The 23,173-nt window shown below is 36.7% G+C and overlaps 1 protein-coding gene across 2 annotated transcripts in view; it reads left to right on the forward strand.

Annotated features, from left to right (window-relative positions):
* DLGAP4 (DLG associated protein 4) overlaps positions 1 to 23,173 on the forward strand; it is a 398,191-nt gene that overhangs the window by 72,557 nt on the left and 302,461 nt on the right. For both annotated transcript variants that reach the window (XM_087959401.1, XM_087959402.1), the window contains exon 2: positions 6,453 to 6,599. The gene's annotated coding sequence lies outside the window, so the exon portion shown is untranslated. The remainder of the gene's footprint in view (positions 1 to 6,452; positions 6,600 to 23,173) is intronic.

Here is a 23,173-nt window from a genome sequence, read left to right on the forward strand (position 1 = left end):
AGTGATGTACTAGTGTTAATCAGTATACCAGTATCACAAAAGGAAGTTAAATTACAGAAAGAGATTTAAAAGTAGGTGAGGAATAACATTGGTAGATTAAATATAAATATTATTTAATTTAATGATTTCATAGTTATACCTTTTTAACATTCTTGTGCATCTCTTTTTGATATCCTTATCCCAGATCTAAAGTGATTCTCAAATGGAAAATAAATATATGAACAAAAACCAAACAACTAAACTATTTCCTAATATAGGTATTCTCTCTCATTCACACATATAGCAAAGGCAGAAAGCGGTCACAGAAAGGTGGAGGGGCTGTTAGCAGTTGTTACTGATGGCCAACAAAATCTGGATTATTCTAGATCCCATCGGCATGAGGTGGGCAAGGAGATGCATTTCCCTTCTATCACAAATAATTCTCTTTTCATTTCTTTGTTGGGCTTCACCTTTCTAATCCAGCTGTCTCTGCTTAATAAATGACTTTGCATAAACTGCACAGGCTTTATTTCATTCATTGCAAGGAGAAGATAGGGAAATTGGAGCTGAGCACACACAAATACGTGATGATTGAAAGCAAATGAAAGCAAACACAGGAAGTTCCACTTGCATAAAGGCTAGCTTGAAAAGCAACTCATTTGACTCCTCTTCCTGAAGATTGCATAAAACATCTTACTTCTCAAATGTGTTATTTGTTATCAAATAATACAGTATTCTCTATGAATCCATCAACATCATCCATCATGAGACATGATGCCATGCTCTGGTTGAAAGTTACATAATGCTAAAAGCATATCCTTCACATTTATGCAGCAGTAGACCCTAATGAATTAATAGCATAGGATTATGCTGTCAGTGGTTCTCAGATTATGCTGTCAGTAATTTTCAGATGTTTTAAACTGTCAGTTTAAAACGATTAATTATCAGATTAATAAAGGAAACCTAAAAAAAGCTTTCTTTCTCTAAAAAAGAAGAAAAAGAAACTTTAAAAAGCCAGAAAGAGGGGGAGGGAGGGAGAGAGAGAGAGAGAGAGAGGGAGAGAGAGAGAGAGAGAGAGAGAGAGAGAGAGAGAGAGAGAGAGAGAGAGAGAGAGAGAGAGAGTTAATGAGAATATTCTGGAACTGAGACAAATGATGTAAATTAGGCATGTATTGAGATTTTACTAGCTATTGGAAGAGTCAGGAAGTTATGTGGGCTGTTATTCATTGATAGAAATTATAGTTTCATTTATACAAGTGCATATTCAACTCCCCTGCAGAGCCTGGAAGAAACCCTGAAATGTTCAGGCTAAAGAATCATGTAGTTGGTTTAAGTTTGGGTTTAGCATAACATGTAAAGCCAGCCATTTTGGTTTGTAAATCATAGTTTATGGTTTGGTTTTTTGTATCCATCTGGCTGTTATCTCTAGTCCAACCTTTTGTGATTAAACCAAACTGTGACAATACAGTGTGGGAACTTATGTAAGTTAGCTAGATAGAGAAATGATGTGATTCAACCTAAGGGAATTTCCTATTTTACTATCATACATCATTCTCTTTGCTCAGAAGAAATTCTCTAGCCTAGCCTTCATCTTATTTTTGTATTTCAGATGTAAGATATTGATTTTTATTCTAAATGTTAGTAAAGTTTCTTAAAATAGTGATGTGTACCCACTAACACCACTTTGCATACTTTTAACTGTTTCTAGTCAGAAAAACTTGTAAAAAATCTTTCAGTGCGAATCATGAGCTAGTAAAAATGTTAATTTGGTCCTTTGTTTTTCTCTACATCTATTGCTCCAACCCTAAGTTCTTATGTTGTTTCTTGACATACTACCTCAGATTCTCATATTACAACATGATATATTATTTCAAAAGGAGACATTTTTCCTTGGCATCATAAACCAAACAAAAAGTTGAATTTTCAGTTCCTAACAGATATCTTAGGTATCTTAAAGATACCAAAGAACAGATGCTAGAATTGATAAACTCATCAATCTTAGTCAACATGATTTCATAGTGCATCTGAATTGTTGAGTCAACTTGCAAGAAATTTTTATCTTGAACTATTAGATTCCAAAAAGCTAAGAAATCAGACTGCTAAAAGGTTAAAGTATGAGGAATAGGGCTTTGTAAAGTAATGCAATTGGACATTCATGTTTAGGGATTCATAACAAACTTATCAAATCCTAATGCCGTTGCTGGAGATGAAAAAACATGTTTGTGCATAAGCCGAGTGCAAGATAGATTTTGACATTTGCTTTTTATTTAATAATTCTATTAAAATTATAATTACAATAGCCCAAACAAATCCCAATAGAAACTAAAAAAAAGAAGAATAAAAAGAAAGAATAGAAGGTTCAGGAAGTGCAAAAGGAAATACAGAGACAGAAAAGAAAGAATAAAGTAAAGAAAGAGGAAAGAAATATATCAAGATGTCAAAAGTGTAAACAATTTTAGTATCATCACTTCTTAAAATACCACAAATGATCTCTTCTTCCCATATCCCAAATCTTACCTATAAACGAATCTATAAATGTTGTTATTTCTGTTATCAGAAATAACAACATAGCTATTAACCTTGATGAAATAAATCATCTTCATATTCCTTTCTTTTACTTCTAACAATCTAAATCTTCAGGTCATTCAGATAATGTCACAGAACCTCATTTCTTTTATTTTTTTTCTTTGTCCCTCTGCAAAAGATTCTTCAAAATGTTAAAAAGCCTCTTTTGTAAATCCAATATTGAAAAATGTCCAGGTCACTCTCTTGGCTTATTGTTTGTATACCCTTTTTAATTATTAAAACAACAATTTTGAATGTCCAGTGTAACTTCTTTTTTTATATCATTATTGTAGGCTGTCGTCTGTTAATCCACTTTCAATTCAGTCTCAATCTTGTCGGGTAAATCTTGTTCCTCTTCTGTAATATCTTTTAGACACAGTCTCTCCATAAGGCAAATGTTGGCACTATTAAAATTAACGTCTATTTTTCAAAAATACCTTTCAGTACATCCAGAGTTACAATATTGGCTTCATTTTCTAATTTTAACTCATGTTTATGTATTCTTTAGTTGTTATAATTAATTTTATAAGTTTAATTGTAATTTTTAGTTCCCTCTAATGTCCATTTCATTTTAAAAAATCTTCAGTTCTTTTTTAAAAAAGTATTAAAAACAAAAGCATTTTCTCTTAGAAGAATTCCTTATAATTCCAAAATTGTATTTCTTATTATCTGAGTCTTTAGTCCATTTGTCACATTCTTAAATCAAAATTTTAATCATTTGTGTGTTTTTTAAAAAGATTAAGTTCTTAAGCTTGTAGTTAAAACTTTCTTTTGCTAAGGGTTGAAGGAATCTTGCTCAGTGCTGTCAAACCAGTAAATTCAAATATTCCTAGTAGCAATTAACAAGCAAGTTTCCACAGTGATTAGAAAAGGAAGCATGCAAACTTGGTGTCCTTTCAAAAGGGACAACCATGATTTCAACAAGTTGATTAGGGAATCTCTAAACCAGGGGTGTCAAACTTGCGGTGTCATGTTGTCATCACATGATGTACTGTGACTTTTTTCACTAAATCTGAGGGTGAGGGTGGCCTGCGTGTGATGCTTCCAGCCCACAGGCTGTGAGTTTGACACCCCCACTCTAAAACTGTCAGAGGCTGGTTTCTTGAGGTCTCCTTGTGAGGACCAGCCCTCTGAAGCACTTACAGCAGGGGTCTCCAAACTTGGCAACTTTAAGACTTGTGGACTTCAACTCCCAGAATTCCTCAGCCAGCAAAGCTGGCTGAGGAATTCTGGGAGTTGAAGTCCACAAGTCTTAAAGTTGCCAAGGTTGGAGACCCCTGACTTACAGTATAAGTGATTCAAGTTTTCTCCTTTAAAATCCAGAGATGTTTTGAAAAGCCAGTCTACATTGGCTCTTCATTCTGATGCAGTCATTGACACTGCTTTTCACAGAGTTATCTTCAGTCCTTAATTTCTTCCTCTGGAAATAAATAGATTTTGACATTTGCATAGGACAGGCTCCACCTTCCAAACTATTCTGCAGTTAGATGACAAAAAACTCTCTATGCTAATTTCAATCCCTGTTATTACAGTGATTGGATAAACGGCATACAAGATCTGATGTATCTAATACTCTTCTATGCACAGTTCCTTTTTCTGAGGAAATGTAGTTTCTTCTGAGTTCTAGCCTAATAAACAAGAAGCAGCAGACATGGAAAGTTTAATATATCTCTCTTTCTTGACATATCTATGTTTCAAGTTGGAAATGGAATGAAAATATTCTACTGTAGTCAGTTTGCTCTGTTTTCTAACTAGTCTGCTTCTCAAGTACTATGAAGAGTACTTTAAAAGTCAGATTGAATTTCCAGATGGGGTATTTTCTGAGGGTAGGATGGATGGTAAAAAACATGTGGTTGTTCTATAAATGTGTCATTTGCCCAGCATGGCACTTAAAAACTGCCCCAATATATCCAATCTATTTTTCCAATCTGGCCAAAATGTTAATTTGAAGATGCTCCTGTGATTTAACTGTGAAATTGTGAAACCTATCCAAAAATATAACCAAGAATTGTACAGTACAAAAAAAAACTATAGTTGTACTTCTGTCATTGTGACATTTATCTCCTTGGGTCAGGGCAAATTAATTCCGGCATGTTGTTTTCATTCTGATTTTCTTTAGAGGCAATTTGCCATTTCTAATCTTATTAGTATATAAACTGGCCTTTAAATGCACGGAAAAGCATCTCTTCATCTATATCATGAACACAGGGATCTGATGCTTCTATTAGCAATCATTCGCACCCCAATGATCATACCGTGATTCTCTGTGCTGTTGTCAGACTTTCTGGCTTCACTGGGGTCTTTAATTAAAACTGGAAATATATTTCTTTCCATCTGAAGTTTGCACCAATCTCTCCATCATCCCCGCACAGAAGCCTCTCTACGTTATATAGTAGAAGGAAGAGACGACAATAGATAGATGGAAGGATGGTATGAAAGAACCTAGCAATAACAATAGCACTTAGAATTATATACCACTTCACAGTGCTTTACAGCTCTCTCTCTAAGCAGTTTACAAATGTCAGCATATTTTGTCCAACAATCTGGGCCCTCATTTTACTGACCTTGGAAGGATGGAAGGCTGAGTCAACCTTGAGCCGGTGAGGATCGAATCCCATGCAGTCAGCAGAATTAGCCTGCAGTACCACATTCTAACCATTGCGCCACCAAGGTTTATTAATGATAAACACACACACACACACCAAATTAAATACTGCATTTATTAAACAATGTTTTTAGAAACACCATAGCGCCCAGGTCCTTCAACCCCTGAAGGAAATGAGGGAAAATACTTTCCTGAAAATTTGAATAACGGTTACAGGTAGTTCTCAACTTACAATCACAATTGAGCCCCAATTTTCTGTTGTTAAGTGAGGTGTTGTTAAATGAATTTTGTCCCATTTTATGACCTTTATTGCCAACAGTTGTTAAGTGAATCACTGCAGTTGATAAGCTAGTAACTGGATTGTTAAGTGAATCTGACTTCCCGATTGATTTTGCTTGTCTGTAGATCACAAAAGGGGATTACATGACCTTGAGGCACAGCAATCGTCATAAATATAAGCCAGTTGCCAAGCATCTGAATTTTGAACAATAATCATGGGAAGGCTACAAAGGTCGTAACTGTGAAAAAAGATCATGTCACATTTTTCAGAGATGATGTAACTTTGAACAGTCACTCAATGAACTGTTGTAAGTCAAGGACTACCTGTACCAGCACTTAAAGTACCAATAAAAGACATTCCAACTTCCTGCAAGTTGTTTTATCTTTTAAGTCTCAACCAGTGATTCTGACTACAGCCCCTTTCCATAAATCAGAATATTTATTTCAATTACTGGGAAACCTAAATATAACAGTGGTGTTTTTCAAATATTTTTATCACCTGTTTGGTGGGCGTGGCTTGGTGGGCACGCTTTGCATGTGGAGGGGCATTTTGAGTCACCTCCTGCAATCCTGCACTCCCCCCTGATGCTTCAGCAGCTGCCGCGCGGCAATTGCTGTGCCAAGCAAAGCAGCTGCACTTCAAAAGCAGGACATAAAGGTTAGTGTGGTAGCCCGGGCCCAACACAGAGCATTAACAAGAACTGGTTCGGTCTCCGCTGCTCATCACCACTACCAGCTTGGCAGAACCGGGCTGAACCAGTAGAATACCACCACTGAAATACCACCACTGAAATATAAGCATAAATGCATATAAAATAAATCCACATATTTTCCTGGCTACAATTACTTTCCTTCCCATCTTTCTATCACTCTGCTGTTTCATTAAATTTTAAATTATCATCATCATGTGGCAAGGATCCATTAGGTGATGACACATATTGATGATATTACATAAATCATTTTTTTTAAAAAAAATATGTCTGTGTCTCAGTTTTTTAATTCATGTTTTTCTTTCTTTCGTTAGATTGAAGAGATTTTCAGCCTACTCCTGTGTACCAATCAATGACAAACTCTGCTTCCTAGTACACAATTTCTATGTGGGAAGCAACCTGATCAAAAAAGCAGGATCTTTCATGAAGGGAAACTGAGCCCCTGGATGGTTGATTTGATAGTGAGTCATGCATTCTTCTTTAACATACAAAACTGTTTTCCCCTTAACCTGCCCCCCCCTTAAATCATATCAAAAAGGTTGACACCACCATTATGGTTTGATTTACATAGTTAGAATTGTTTTTCTGTGTGTTTATAAGTTTCAAAAAGAACTAAGTGAAAGGAAAATTCCAGAAATGTATAATACAGAAGAAAACAGTTATATTTGATTTCTTTCTTCTAGCATCTTTGAAGTTTGATTTCAGAAGTTGGGATGGTTGCTTGAAAGCCTCTGATTTGTTTCCATGTAGCACACAAGAAGCAAGATTTTACATATAGTTCAGAAATTTTTTATCATTTATGTGTTCAGATTTCGATGGTATTTAGGCTATATACTCATAGAGTTGAATATGAAAGGCTGTGCACACTTTAAAATCATTTGGAAGAACAGTTTCAGACTCGGCGCATATAAATCAACTGTGTGGTTCTTAAAACAACTGCATGTGTTTGAAGGCTCATGTGAACCCTTCAAAAATATGGTTTAATGAATAACAGAGAGGTGCTGTGTTTGTGTGAAGTCCAAAGCATTTCTTCAGAATGAATTTTCTTTTGTTTTTATTGATTGTTTTCAAAGTCAGCAGAGCTAATGAAGGAAGATGAATGCAACCTAGCTTTTAAATATGAATGTATTTTAATTAATTATTTATACTGTATAGTGGACATAATGATCAGTTTGCTGATACAATAATACATGGATGGCTTGTTTAATGTCTAAAAGAAATTTTGGGTTTTCTTTAGTGCTTCCTCTGTTGTAATAACTGACAGACTAGTTTGAATTGTTCTTCTCAGTGAACAATTATTGTGGATTTATCAGTACCTCGGCAGTATTTATGGAACAATCAATGCATATCATAATGAGGAGACATTTCTATCTTTAGCAGAGAGGTGGAGACAGCTTTCATTTGTTGTTAATATTGTTTCTCTGTTAGAAGCAAGACAGTTCTGAACTGCCATTGCTATTCAGAGGAATTGAGGGGGGGAGGGGTTGTATAGTTATTGCTATTGCATATAGAAACAATGCAAACCTTTAAAACTCTGTGCAAAACAGTCAGTGAACACAGAGAAAGTGCCAGCTTCTGCCATAATTAAACTCATCATGTGTGCTATGATACCTCTGGATAGGCAGTGATAATAGAGCTAGAGGGATATGAATAGGAAAGCTGTACTGTATTATTGCCTGCTAGTGAAGCCAGAGAATTGCAAGCTCAAGGTGTAAACTAACTGATGGCACCAATCTCATGTAGACTCTGAACAGTGATAATTGCTCTTCTATCCTGGGATTTATTGAAAAGTGATGGGAGGAAAGGTATTTGCAAGGGGGGGGCAAGGCAGCCAAAATACTGGGTGCAACCGTAGTTTGAAGTCCCACCCCACGTCACTTGGCTCCCACCATTGCAGATGCATCTGATGGGCATTAAAATGGAGGAACATCAACCAACTGCCGCATATTAATGAGATTACTGTAACATTAATTACAGAATACCTGATTGCCAGATATGTCTATAATTACAGGGGATTTGATTTGCAGTTCAAGATCAGGATTTTATTAATCTCCAAATCAGAATGCAATTTTTTGTTTGTTTTTGTTTTTATGCTTCTCAGGTTGTTGCTATATCTCATTGATTCAACATTAGGTTATATACGGGGCATTTGTAGAAGTCAAAAAAAAGTCAGGATTATGGTTTGGGTACACAATCTAAGCCTTGCTCTTGAGGTATGTCTCATGAGCCTAAAATAGCTCCCTTAACATAATGTCCCTGAAAAGTCGAATAAGAAGTATATGTGTATGGAAATTAATACTTAGTGAAAAAATGTGTTGAAATAATGCATATTTTACATACTATGTAAAAATGTAGAATGTAGAAAATGAAAAACAGTAATTTTATGAATGAATACATTTACTGATCCTATCTGGAAATGAACCTGGGAGATTAATATTTTCAAAGTTATAGGTGAACCATCTTAACATGAAACCAGATCTTTCATTATTTTCAGATCAATACCATAATTCCTATGTTGTAGAACAAAAACACAGGAGCAAATGTAATATCTCAAAGCTTCTGAGATCTTGTACTGAGGCCCCTTGTCACTTATCTATTAATCAATAGGTCTTTAAGAAGGGACTGATAATCTGAAAGGCTCCACCAGGTTGATAGAAGGGGGAAGAAAAGGAGGGGAAAGATATTAAAAAGGGACAATCCACAAAACTTTCCTAGGTCATAAAGGGGAAAAAATCACATCTATTAAAATGCTTGTTATAATGATAGGCTCAACTGCTCATTAGGGACATTATTTTAAATTGATATTTCTTGCAGCTCATGGCTTTTAAAAAAAATCTGCTAGCTATATATTTCTCAAACAGTTTGGGGGGGGGGGGGGAGAGAGAGATAATACGTACCTTTCACAAGATGACCAGGACAAGATGCAAAATATTCTTGCTACTCTGTTGCCATTTGCAGCACAGCTATAGTGGACTTAGTTCTAATCAACAAATAATAATAATAGTAATAGTAGTAATAATAATAGTAATAATAGCAATAGTAATGATAGTAATAGTAATCTGCTGGGCTATTTTCTGTTAAGGCTTGCAGTGTCATGTATTTGTGTAGACTAAATCAGGGTTTCTCAGCCTTGGCAACTTTAAAAACTCTCAGAATTCCCCAACCTCCAAAGCTGTGGCAGTCACATATCTTAAAGTTGGCAAGATTGAGAAACAATGGGTTAAATAAAAGCATGATTAAATAGTGCATGCTCACCTGGGTTCAGTACATTGATTGAATGACAGATTGCATGGATGTAGTACCGTGGACTAAATACCCTTCTGGGGTAGGGGAATACAGATTTCCTTTAATATGCAGTCCCATTTTAGAGTTTCTGCAGTTTTTCTCTTTTAAAATCTGCAGAAAAGAAGAACTTTTGTTGTCCAAATAATGCAGGGCTGCTATGTATGCCTCTCTCATTAACATACACTCTAACAAATGGATTAAGTAGCTTCTTAAGCATTTCCAAATGGCATGAAAAGTTACCTTCCCCTTTCTTGTCATCCTTGTAGAGATTTAACATTTGCTGGCATGCCTTTGCTCATTTGTCTTCTGTCCCCTTGCCTTCAGCCTACCTACATATCTAATGTGTTCCAAATGCTTTGTTGCAGTGGCTGCCCCCCTCCTCTTGCTTGTAGCTTTTTAAATAAACAGCTATATATGCTACTGAACAGAACTACTCATAGGATTCAAAAATAATTATTATTGCCAGATTCATGTCAAAGAAGATGTTTATAGATGGGATCATGACCACATTATAAAAATGCAAGCATATCTTTTTGTCGAAAAGAAAAAAATGGCATGAGCTAGTTGACAATTTCTTCAAAAGCTTTAGTATGTTCCAAATGAGGCTATCTTGAAAGGTATCCTGATATTGCAGCTGGGACAAAACATTGGGATTGCATGAAACTGCAGACTAATTGTCACTTACTTTTTGGATAGGATTTAATTGTTGGTATTAATGCAAAGAAACCAATTTGGAATAGTGGCTAGGGCATCAGGCTAGAAACCAGGAAAACACGAGTTCTAATTCTGCCTTAGGCAAGAAGCCAGCTGGATGACTTTTGGCTAGTCACTTTCTCTCGGCCCTAAGAAGGAGGCAATGGCAAAACACTTCTGAAAAATCTTGTCAAGAAAACTGCAAAGTCCAAAGCAAGCTCTGAGAATTAGACTCATCTGAACAGAAGAAAAATGCAAAAGACCAAAGACCTGCCTTAGGTCCTCTTTTCTATAAGTTAGAGAAGCCCTTTAGGACAGGGGTCTCCAACCTTGGCCACTTTAAGACTGGTGGACTTCAATTCCCAGAATTCCTCAGCCAGGATGAATGGAAAACCTTCTTCTAGACATACATTTTCTTAGTCAAACTCTGACATCATTCTGTGTTCTGCTCCAAATTGTCATAGATGTTGAGCTACAGCAGGTAATCCTAAAATTATGAATAGCCATCCTGTTGCTACTTCATTACAGACCTTTCTTTGAATTTTAAAATCCTCTATAATCATGTGTTATTATTTGGTTATTTTAAGTAATTTTATCCTGGTGACATTTTTAGAACTTCTTGGTGTTATGCTGATGCCTGTTATTTTAGTTGCTGGTGCTTTTAATGCTATTGATGCTATTGTACATCTCCGTGAGAGCAATTTGCCAAAGAGTGACTAATCAATCCTACAAACAGTGTTAAAGACAAAAAAAACTAGAAAATGACTGATATCTAAACATATTCACCCAGCATAAAAGATAGTTTTCAGTCTTTTCAAATGAGTTTATTTAGAAGATGGCTAGCCATCCGTTTGCCAGGGGTGGAACTAGAAACTTCCAACAGTAAGATAAGAATAAGTAATTGAAGCAAAATAGGGAGAGCCAGATGTTTGATTTATCTTCCTGGATTATTCTATTTAGTATGCTGCAATTAACTCCTTTGCTGTTTCTGGATGCCATTAAGGATGAGAACAAAATCTGTAGGCGTTGTATTACACATCCTCATCTATGCCTGATTCATAGATGAAATGTGGGTCTGTCACACTTTTAGCTATGCTCATGCCTTCAAAAGCTCAAGCTGTATAGGAACATATGCATTTTATTAAGCCATAGTGAGACCCATTAGAAAGTGAGTGCAGTGAAACATTAGTAATCTGGAACTTTATGCTCGGGACTTTGCATGCGATAAACCAAATTCCATTACAGTTTCTGTTTGTTATGCAAATAGCATAACTATTGCAAATGATGTAATTTGGTTTACTAGCAGTTCTAAGATGAGGTATTATTTTATTTACCAGGCTCTGGCAACAGACCTGTCCTCTTCATTCCATTAAAACAATGTTTCACTATAACTTATGTAAGGCGCTGGTCCAGGTGGGTAATCTGACTGCATACCCCAGGTCATGTGCCAAAGAGCTCTAGCAGATGAAGTAACAGAAAATAATGCAATGAGAGTCCTGTTGTAACAATGAGGATGGCAACATACCAGAACTTCTCATTCTTATTCTTTCAGTGGAATGTCACCCAATGTTTTATTTAAACTATTCCATAGCCTATGGAAGATTTGCTGTTTGGTGGCTGGAACGGGTGAGATAAAATATGTTAGGATTAATCCAGGCAAGGCAGAATGGCTCTTCTTCAAGAAAAAATGATCAGCCCCCATATTTACTCTTTTTGGGGTGGCCCTCCCTCCAAAGGACCAGGCCCACAATTTGGGACTTTCTTGGATTCACAACTCTTACTGGAGCAGCAAGTGGAGTCTGTGGCCAGATGACCCTTTGGCTAGTTTACATATTAACCCACAGATTGCATCCCATTTTAAAATAGGGGGTAATAGTGATTCATATCCTCAGTGCAATAACAATAGCACTTACATGGCTTTACAATGCTTTAGAGCCCGCTTTATTGCCCCCAACAATCTGGCTCCCCATTTTACCCACTTCAGAAGATGGAAGGCTGGGCCAACCTTGAACCTGGTGAGATTTGAATTGCCAAATTGCAGGCATCCGGCAGTCAGCAGAAGTAGTCTTCAGTACTGCACCCTAACCACTGCACCACCGCAGCTCAATATTGGACTGCTCTAACTTACTCTTTTTACAGTTACTTTGAAAACTACTCAAAATGTAGAATTAGTGGCAGAATACAGCAGCTTTTATGTTTGCCAAATGAGAGCACTTTATAGTATGACATCAGTATTGTGCAACATCGCTGCCAGTAAATTGTTTGAACTTGAAAAAGAATTACTTGTGTAATTCTTCAAATGATATATTTCATTCAGACACCAGGAGCAAAAATCTTTGATACTGCTATAATAACAAATGGGGAAGTTGTAACATAAAGATTCTAAAATTATGATTATCACCTTTTAAATGGTGCTGACTACTCCCCAATCTTATGATGTTTTATACAACTACTATTTATGAATAAATATAAATTGGTACAAATTTCATGTCACAAATTACCTGGAATTAAATATATTCAATCTGAAGATTTCATCAGTTTCTATAAAAGTGTTTATGCATGCATAAAGATCCATTGAATCTTTTGGAAGCAAAGTATCTGCTTCAATTTGACATATTCAATCAATTCAATGTTTCAACTTGAAGATTCAGTTGGGCAGAGGTTGATTGAATTATGTCCAAATTTAAAATAGAAAACTAAATTTTATGGAGTTCTATAAATTTGTATTGGTGTCGTTTCTGCACATAGTTACTCTTGGGCAACTGCTCTGTAGTAGGATGTAAAGAAACAAATCTGTGCTGTGTTCTCTGTGTCTTATTAGCACTAATAAAATCACTTATACAAAAAATATCAACAGCTGGAAGTCCAAGACTTGTATTTAACAACTCACCAAAGTGTTAGACTTTTGCTGGAATAAGATCTTCCCTGAGATCCAGATGGCTCTTACCATGATAGCATTCAGGAAAGCCTTAAAGACCTGGCTATTCTCCCAGGTCTTGAGATAGGATGGATAAAATCTGCCACATTTGAAATGATTGTTCTTTGTTTGTTTGTTTGTTTCTGCTTTTGTGTTAATGTCCAGACTGCCAGTGTGTTATTCCTCTCATTGTATTTTTACCTGTTATTGCATTTGTATTCTGTTTATGTTGTGAGCCATGCAGAGTGTCTCTCAAGACAGACAGTGCCAAAATCAAATGGAATAAATAAATACGGAAGTGGAAGGCCCTGAGACAATATCTATGCAGTCCAATTACTGATTAAAATATTCAGTTAAAGCTTTTAAGTCAAACATGCTTCCAGCATGCATACTTATTTTTTGAGTGAGAGCCTCAGTTTGAAGCCAAGGCTAGCATAGATGGGACAATGAGTAAAATAAGCAGAGCAACATCATAAATGTAGACAGAACCAAAATTGTCATTTCTTCTTGTTTTGGGAAATGGGCATTGATTGGGAATTTGTTGTTTTGCTCTTAATTCTTGTTAAACTTATTTATAGAATACAATTTGTGCCACAACTTAGGGTTGCAAAACGGTTTGCAGAACCCAAAAATGGTTGCAGAACTTAGGGTTGCAAAAAAAAGTGCTTGGGGTTGCGTATTGTGTTGGATTCTGGACTTGAGATTGCCCATTCTCAGTGTTTCATTTCCAGATATAATACAACAGTGTTCTCAGCCTTGGCAATTTTAAGATGTGTGGGTTTCAGCTCCCAGAAATGTCCAGCCAGCATTTGGAATCCAGAAGTTCTTTCAAGGTTATTATATAGGAGGAGGCTTGAATTTATCATCAAGCATACACTCAACAGATGGTCATTGACTTTGAAGAATTTACCTTTATGGTAAAATATGTATTAGCAAACATTCCATTTGTAATTTCACAAAGATTTGATTCCTATGCATGTGGGAACATATGAGTCAGAAGATGTATTATTTTACCTGTGTGAATACTTTTTGTTTTGTTTTTTTATATTTCTTCTTATTAAATATTTTTTATAGTTCAAACTCATCTTCATTTGCCTAGCCCATTCCATTCACTTTCTGCCTGAATGAAAGGTGATTTCCAGCATGGAAAAGATGTAATTGTCAGGAATTTTAAATAATATCACACTAATTTGAATGTTTCTCACAAATAATAGAAATGAGTCATATGTATGAGCGTGGTTTCAAATTTGCTACCAAAAGAGTAAACTGAAAATATCCCTATGCAATTTAGTTATGTTTTTGTGAAAGTGAAATGAAATATTTTTGTCAAAAAATTGGCGTTTCTACTTCAATTTCCCTTTATTTGGATATATATTTTTATTCCAATAAGAACACACAAACCACCAAGGGAATATTGTGCATATACCAAATGAAGGTAGAGAAATTTCACTTGTGGAACTTGTGGAATCTTCTTTTTTTTCTCTAGAATACAACCAAGAAATAATCAACTGAAGCTAGATTTAAAATGGTGATGCAGAGATGGAATTATTTAAAGCTTTCCGCCTGCTACACGCATGCATAGTAACATATAAACTAGTACTATTAAACTCAGGTATATCTGAGTTATTGAAAAAAATATGTCTGAATATCCTAACACAACTCATTAAAACTGCCTATCAGAGAAATGCAAGTCAATAAACTAATAATTAAATTTCACAAAGATGGAACACTGAAGCTAGGACAGAACTGATTGGCAGGAGATCAGCCACTTTATCACATACAGTTTTGTTTGTTTTGATTAAATTTCTGGTAGTCACAAATACTCCAATCACCCAGAGATCTATTCAGATCTATTCTTGGCCCACTTTGGTGCTAAAGTACCATGCATAGTACTTCATGCTCTAGACCAGGGCTGTCAAACTCCCGGCCTGCAAGCCGGATGCATCATGTGCTGCCCACACCCGGTTTAGCGAAGAGGGGAAAGTCCCGATACATCACTTGACACTGCTGTGATGCCATAAGTTTGACACCCCTGCTCTAGACCCGGTGTTTTTTAGCCTTGGCAGCTTGAAGATGTAGGCACTTCAACTCTCAGAATTGAAGCTATGCCAGCTAGTGAATTTTGAGAATTGAAGTCCACACATTTTCCAGTTGCCAAGGTTGAGAAACACTAGTCTAGAATTCAAACTTCTGTTCAGTTTTGTGCTTGAAATATTGATGGGATGTTGATAACTCTCAATTATAATCTTCAGCCAAATGATTTGCTGACTGGTTTGGAAAGCATTTGCTAAGGAAGAACATATTTTCTCAAATAGCATCTCCTAGCTATTAGCTTCAGCATCTTTCGGCTGTAATCACACATATATATCTTCTTCTTAATTACAATCATGTGATTTGTTTTGGTGTATTTCTCCCCCTCCCTTACTTATATATTATTATTTAGGCGACATGCTTGCTTCTAAGCACTTAATTATCCTCCTGGGATGTGTTTCATTTATTCATTAAGGCAAGATACTGAGCTGTTGTTTTGCTTTATTTCCCTATGCATTCTCATTTTAACAATATTGAAACAAATGAAACAGGCTTGTAAAGCCTGTCCTGATTTGTGGCCTCTTTTCATTTGACTGCTCAGATGCCCGACACCATGCTGAAGAAAGCTTGCAGGAAGTTGTGAGGAGTTATTTGTTTGGCAAACAGAAGATCCTTGAAAATTGGAAGGTAAATCATGTCAGTGGTTCAAGCCAAGAGAGCATGCCGCTGACTTGAGAACAGAAAGCCACATGGAATCAGCAAGGCCCGTGCCAAGTCCTCTGGCATGCAATGTCTTGCAGCAGCCTGCAGTCTCCTCTGGATATGGAGCTGGCAAAGCCTATGTGGTCCCACTGCCATGCTGCTTGAGGCAGGACAGCTGTGCCACATGCCTGACTTATAGCAGGTCATCTGCAAAAAAAATGAAGAAAAAAATGGTCAGTCACTTCGCATTGCATTATGTTCTCTGCATTGTGTGACTCAAAACAATAGCTGAGAGTAGGATTGTCAGGGAGGAAGAAGATGAGCTGAAGAAAAGAGAGAAAGGGGCAAACCAGGAGTGGCATGAAAAGTTTCAGAATTCCTCATTCTGCATTTCTCCATATCATATGTACATTGAGAGCTTCTGCACTGGAGACAAATTCCTTGTGGGTCTAATCATACTTGGCCAAATAAAATAGTCTCTTCTATATTCTATTCCATGTTATGATTGTTAGCACTTCCAAGAATTGCCCAAAAGGTAATGAATGTGTAGTCCTATGTGCAATTATGGCTCCTTGCAGTTCACCCCTCAGAAAAAATTGGTTTATGATTTTATAATTTCTGTCTTCTTTCCTTAATTCTTCCTAGATAAGATGAAATCTCTGAATCAATTTCAGTTACTGATAGCTTTATTGACATGTTGATGTAACAACATAGAAACAGTTTGCTACTCCTTCGTCTGGCATATTTTTTGACCTTCTGAATATGTCCTACAGTTATAGTGGTCTCCCCTCCAAACCTTAAGCATGTCTGGACCTGCTTAACTGTTTGAGGTCTGACAAAATCAGCTGCCATTTATTCTAGATCTTCTCTCTTGGTTCAGAAATATCACTCCATGGTCTGTGACAGAAGTCAAAGCAATTGCTAACAGCCAATTTTAAACTACATTATTCAGCAAAACCAAATGGTGAAAATGGAACAACACAGGCAAGCTTTAAGACCAGCTTGGAAGAAAATTATCTTCTGGGAGGCATTTACATTTTTAGGTTCTCTCTCTCTCTCTCTCTCTCTCTCTCTCTCTCTCTCTCTCTCTCTCTCTCTCTCTCTCTCACACACACACACACACACACACACACACACACACACAGCTCTGCTCTGCTAACTATTTCCATGTCTTTTCAGTGCATTGCTCTATAGCTCTAAGGAGAGGAAGAGTATGGATGGATGATACCAGTTCACATGTCCTGAGGTTCAAAATAGCATCAAATCAGTTTGCAGGGCTGGCAAAATCTAACATTGATTGTCCTTCATTTCAAGCCTGAAAAAGTGCAGAGTGTCATCCATGAAATTCATTCTGAGTTTGTTAAATGTGTTAAGAATTCCATCCATGCAGTAATTGGTGATAATCACAGAATGTTTGTTAGATTTTCATAGGGAGAGGGATTAAGAGCTCCTCCTTCAAGACAGAGAACGCCTTTGGCTCTGGTACAATTATTCTCTGAAGCCCTCACTGTTTTTATTATTTTCCTGGAGAAGGAAGGAAGGAAGGACGGAAGATTGAATTTATATACATATTTAATTGTATCCCATCTGTTTAGAGACATTCTGGAAATATAAATAGCTAAGGTCCCATCCTTCATGTTTCCAGATTTTTTTCTGGTGGTTTCTTGACCATGACATATACTGACATTTCTTGCAAAAACTCCTTCCAATTTTGGCAAATCCTTCCTGCCAAATTCACAAAATGTCTGGATAAGGAAGTACAACAATCACATAAAAGAGTCACTTTAAATAGTGAGATGGATAGCATATAAATTTAATAAGTAAATAAAGTAAAAAAGGAAGGGAAGTATGGGTATAAAAATATGACATCTTGTATCTGATAGTCACATAATGATGCATTTATCAACCTTGATTTGAATTAATTAAATGGATCAGGATGGCTGAAAATTCAGCATCCTAATCACTTTTGCATCAAATCCTGCCTTTCTGTAATGTGTTGCATTTTGGGAAAGCTACTGTCCAAGCATGATAATTGCTCATCTTTACTAATTTAAATTGGGAGAAAAATAATAATAAAAATATTTCTGGAACAAAAAATAATGGAGGCACTTAATGAGATTATCTAAGGGTGATTTCAGGGGTGAATAATTTATCTCTTTAAAACATTTTTTTTGCTTTAAATCAGAGAATTGAACCAGGTTGACTTGGTGGCTGCAAATAAAAGAGAAAATAATAACATAAGCACCTTACAGCTTGCCTTTCATTTGTTCAGATTTGCATTTAAACTGAACCTCTAGAAGTAGACTATCAAACTATGTCAAATATATTTTTCTTGCAACAACCTAGCCACCAATATTGAAACTCTAGATGACCTTTAACTGGGCAAAATGGTGCATCATAAGACTACAATTACAATCAAGGTACCTCAAATTGGCTAACTTGCAGGAAATGTCCAAAATTTGGGGCCCATAACTCCAGAGAGAATGAAATTTGGGGAAGTTGTGGGTAATTTAAGTGCCACTGGTTGGTGCTGCAGTTATGAGATCTTAATTTTCAATGTTCCATGACAGTTTCCCAGCTAGTTTTGAAATCCCTCACTCCCTTCCCCACTTAGCATCAACTACTTACAGTATCTGACTGCTGGTAAGAGAAGGGAAGAGTCATTTTCTATGCTCCTTGCTAGATTCCCACAAGGAAATTCAATGGGGAAGCAAGCAGGAAATTAGAAGTCACTCCTGCTGCCTCCACTTTTTTGGTCACACCTGTGGTGTTTTTGTTTTTCTGTTTAGGTAAGGAAATATCTCTGAAACAATGATCCAGTAGGGCACGCTTGTCTAATGAAACATACATTGTTTTCCTTGGCCTTGCCTAAGCATCATTCCAAAGCAGAATAAATAAAAAATATCACAAGGGCATGGTGCACTGACTGTGCTGATCAGGCAGCTCTGAAATGATTTTTAACATCTGGATGGGAAAAGGGGTCCTTATACTGTTAAGCAATTGGACATGTATTGGAAAAAATCCACATTTAAGTACATATACACTGAATCTCCCTTTATCCCTTGCAACTCACAATGGAAAGGAATAGCAACAAAGGGCAGGACCAGTGGACATATCTTCTTTTACTGTTTTTTATATTCTGTTTAAATTTATCTGTGATTGCTAGGAATTGAAACTGATTTGATGGCACATAATCAGTCAATTAATCAATGTCCAGTTGGGTTGTAACGTCTAGGCAAGGCCTTGTTAAGATGCACCTTGTTAAGATGGACTGTAATGAATCACATACTGTCAAATTTATATGCTACCCCAGTATGATGACATGACCCCATGATTATACTTTAACCTTTTTTAGAAATTAAGATCTGCAATAAAATGCAATAAGGTAAAAGCTGACACCCCTTTCACCAGACAAAAGGGTTTCATTTATATCCCAGAGGCAGACAACTCACAATCTATGTGCTGCATTTGACCCCTAGCATCGATACCTGGTTTTTCTTTAGTATAGTTCAGGGGTGGGCAAACTACGGCCTGTGGGCCACATCCGGCCCGTTGGTCTGTCTAATCCGGCCCGCCTCTGAAAAAAATCGCTGGGCGTGGCGTGTTGCTCTGCCGCATGGCCCCCAAAGCTGCAAAACAGCGCGGAGCGCTCTCGGGGTAGGAAAGAAAAGAAGAGAGGCACACAACGCCAGCACCCGCCCGGCCGATGCCTCCGCCGAAGGCGGCGGGAGCAGCAGACGGGAGACCTAGCGGCGAAGTTTCCTAACTCGCCTCTCCATCCCTGGCCGGCGTGCGTCTCCCGCGCGAGGCACTTTCCCGGGTGCCAGGAGGAACACGCTCTGACTATTATTTGCGGGTCCTCTCCCCGCGCTTCCTTCCCCCACCCCTCCCCTCCTCTCCCGCCCAATATGGCAAAGGTTCAGGTGAACAATGTCGTGGTGCTGGACAACCCTTCGCCTTTCTACAACCCCTTCCAGTTCGAAATCACTGAAGAATTAGCCTTCAGACAAGAAACCATCAAGAAAGTATCAGCCAAACCTGCATATATATATATATATATATATATATATATATATATATATATATATATATATATATATATATATATATATATATATATATGTTTTCTTAAGTTTCGGGTATTACATGTATGGTGTTGGCTTGTTCGGAGTATTTCCACGTCATTGTAGTTCTTTTAAAGTTGTAGCAACGCTTGTGTCAGACGGACACAATACAGAAGCCTGATGATGGCAGATGAGATTCTGCTGAAACGTTGCTACAACTTTAAAAGAACTACAATGACGTGGGAAAATACCCGAACCAAGCCGAACACCATACATATATATATATATATATATATATATATATATATATATATATATATATATATATATATATATATATATATATATATATATATATATATATATATATATATTCTTATATATAATTTGCTGCATTTTATAATGGGCCCTTTATAATGGCCTTTTATAAAATTGGTTCGGCCCTCAAACGCAGATCTGATTTTCCATGTGGCCCCCGACAGAAATTAATTGCCCACCCCTGGTATAGTTTCATCCTGCCTTTAAGTCTGTAACCAGCCAACTAATTCATCTGATTTTTCATCATCTGCCTACAATGAAGGCAGATAGAAATGTCCTTCAACTTCTCCTCCAGCCTATCCTATTAGTCAATCATATATGGCTGTAGGTCTGCTAGCCTTTAGGGATGACCTCATAAACTCAGTGACAGAAGGAACCCCTGCCCTTCAGCCCTCAGTGCCAGAGATACAGATAACTGGTCATGTGTTACTAGTCTACAGTAGTTCCTATGTATGGTGAAATGTTTTCCTTGTTCTTTCCACCATCATTTTTTCATTATATAGTCCTTTAACATAGGAAAGCTATTACTTTCTCACAATTTGCTGGAAACAAAATTGAAATGGAGGTTCCTCATAACATACATAATATAATGCTATAGTTTCTACAAATGTCTGTTACATTTACTTCTAAGCAAGTTCTGGACAGGAAAGTTCCTTGCACACAAATAAAATGTTAACTTCCTACAGGTTCTATTTTATTGCTTCCTGTTCAACCCAGATGAATGTTGAACTAAAATTCTCAGCTTCTACTGCATGTCTCACTAATGACTGGATTCCTTGCCTTTCTTTCTTATCTATTATATTTTGCTATATTAGAAACAAATAGAGAAAACAATGCAATCAAACTATAATTAAATTTGCATCTTGCAAAGGACATAAACTGAATAATTAATCCCTGAACTACATTTAACAGAAAACAATAAAATGGACAGAAGCTGCAAGGAGGACATGTTGAATTAATATTGTACAAATAGACCTTTGTGGACTGCAACCTACTTGTAATTGCTTGTAAGTAAATATTAGAGAAAGAAGCTTGCTATAGTGAGGACAAAGCTTCTAGAATAATAGCTATTAATGCTTTCAATGCTGCTTTGCCAGTCCACACTGGACTGGCTGGCTTTTTAATTAACTTCTATTAAGAATGAAAGAAAAGCCACAGAATACAGAGGACAATGCAGAAATCTGGAATGCAACAATTTGTCAATGACTTCATCTGCATTCACTATAAACATGAGTGAGCAAAACATTCCAAAGATCATCCCTTCCAAAGAAAAGCACTGACATACCATCATCTCTGGAGCAACAAGTAAGTCTTTGTGTTCAACTTTTTCTTGCCTCATACGTGTTCCCTACTTAATCCTTAGTCTTTAAATTAATACTTGAATGCACAAGGAGAACACTGCAAGCCTATTTTCCTATCTATGTTCAAAATAAGATGTACAGCTTTCCAGTCCAGAATAAAATCAAACTGATTTGAAAAGAATTTGTGGGGGGGAAATGAAAAGAAAGGCTACTTTTAAAGATCCAGTCTGAATACAAAACCTCCTGAAACTTTGTTAGTTATTCAGAGATTCAAAGCAACTGACTATCCTTGACTTCCTGGGATATAGAAGAGCTTTCCAGTTTCTGAATCCCAAATCATAATAAAAATGAAGATAAAATAAGAATAATCAAAGCACTTACTCATATTGTCACACTTTGCTTATCTGGTTCTGACTTTGACTCCCTTCAGCTTCTGTGCATTCAGACAGCATATCATAAAACAAAAGTCTTGAGTTTGTTTTAATAAAACAAAGTCTTGAGTTGCATAGAGAGATGGGCTGCATTCAAGTATTAGCACTGGGACTATGGGAATATGGGGAAAGGTAACTTTGTAGTGAAATAGGCCGCTCTGGAAATTCATCAAAATTTATGAAATTGGAATCCAAACCAATTTTCATCTTCAGTGATCTTATCACAAAGCTCAGTTTTTCAATGTTTTCTAAGAACCATTTAATACTACCATACAGGCAGACAAACTGTAACAAAACAAAAGGCTACATAAGAAAAAGTGCAGTTTTCTGGTAACTGTAACAATCCATTCACTTATACAGTAGCTTATCCCATTCCCACAGCATTAAGTGTGCTAAATTCATTTATCTTGAGATTTAACCTGATATAATCTATCAAGTTGCTCCAACTCTATCCTTTGACTTCACATTTTTAAAAACTGATTTAATTCTATCTATATTTCAAACTGTCTTGTAGATAAGCATATTTTCTGCAAGACTATATTCGGTTTGTAAAGACATTTGTGTTAAAGAAATTGGTGTTGTTATTTTATGGAAAAATGGTAGTGTAACTTCACATCTGAATCTTAACTCTGGACTCAGTGAAAAATGCCTCTCAACCCTTCCAACTATTTGACAGATATGACAACAGATCTCTTTTATTTATTTTGCAAACATGATTATTGATCATGTCTGCAGCACATTTGATGTATGCTAAGTTCCTGAAAATCCTTATTTCAGTCATGCTTGCAGCAGTCTCTAAAGGCAAGTCTTTGTAGTAATGGGAAAATGAAGCTGAGATGTATGCATCACTTGTACACATCTAAAAAGTACCTGAATTTAAGCTGAGACCCTAAATGTATTGTTTTTGCAATGACTATTTTCATCATTGATTGTTAAAAATGCTTAATATTTAATGTTAGTATTTATTTAAAGTAGGCAGATTCTTAAGGCAGGGGTGTCAAACCCACATTGTCACAGCAGTGTCACTTGACGTATCATGACTTTCCCCTCCTTCACTAAACCAGGTGGGGGCATGGTCAGTGCATGACGCATCCAGGCCATGGGCCACAAGTTTGACACCCCCGCCTTAGAGTGTTAGTCTAAAGTGTGGGTGTGGCCTGAACCAGTCATCTGGAATACTACCATAAAGGGAACACTGTGTATTTGATTTAAAATAGTAGTAGAGGTTCTGCGGTCCTCCACATTAGTGGACCACAGTTCCTCAAACATCATACTATTGTCCACAGTGGTTTG

Source organism: Notechis scutatus, chromosome 3 (assembly GCF_049901735.1).
Source record: "Notechis scutatus isolate UNSWTSFEM ecotype Mainland chromosome 3, rNotScu1.2, whole genome shotgun sequence".
NCBI lineage: Eukaryota > Metazoa > Chordata > Lepidosauria > Squamata > Elapidae > Notechis > Notechis scutatus.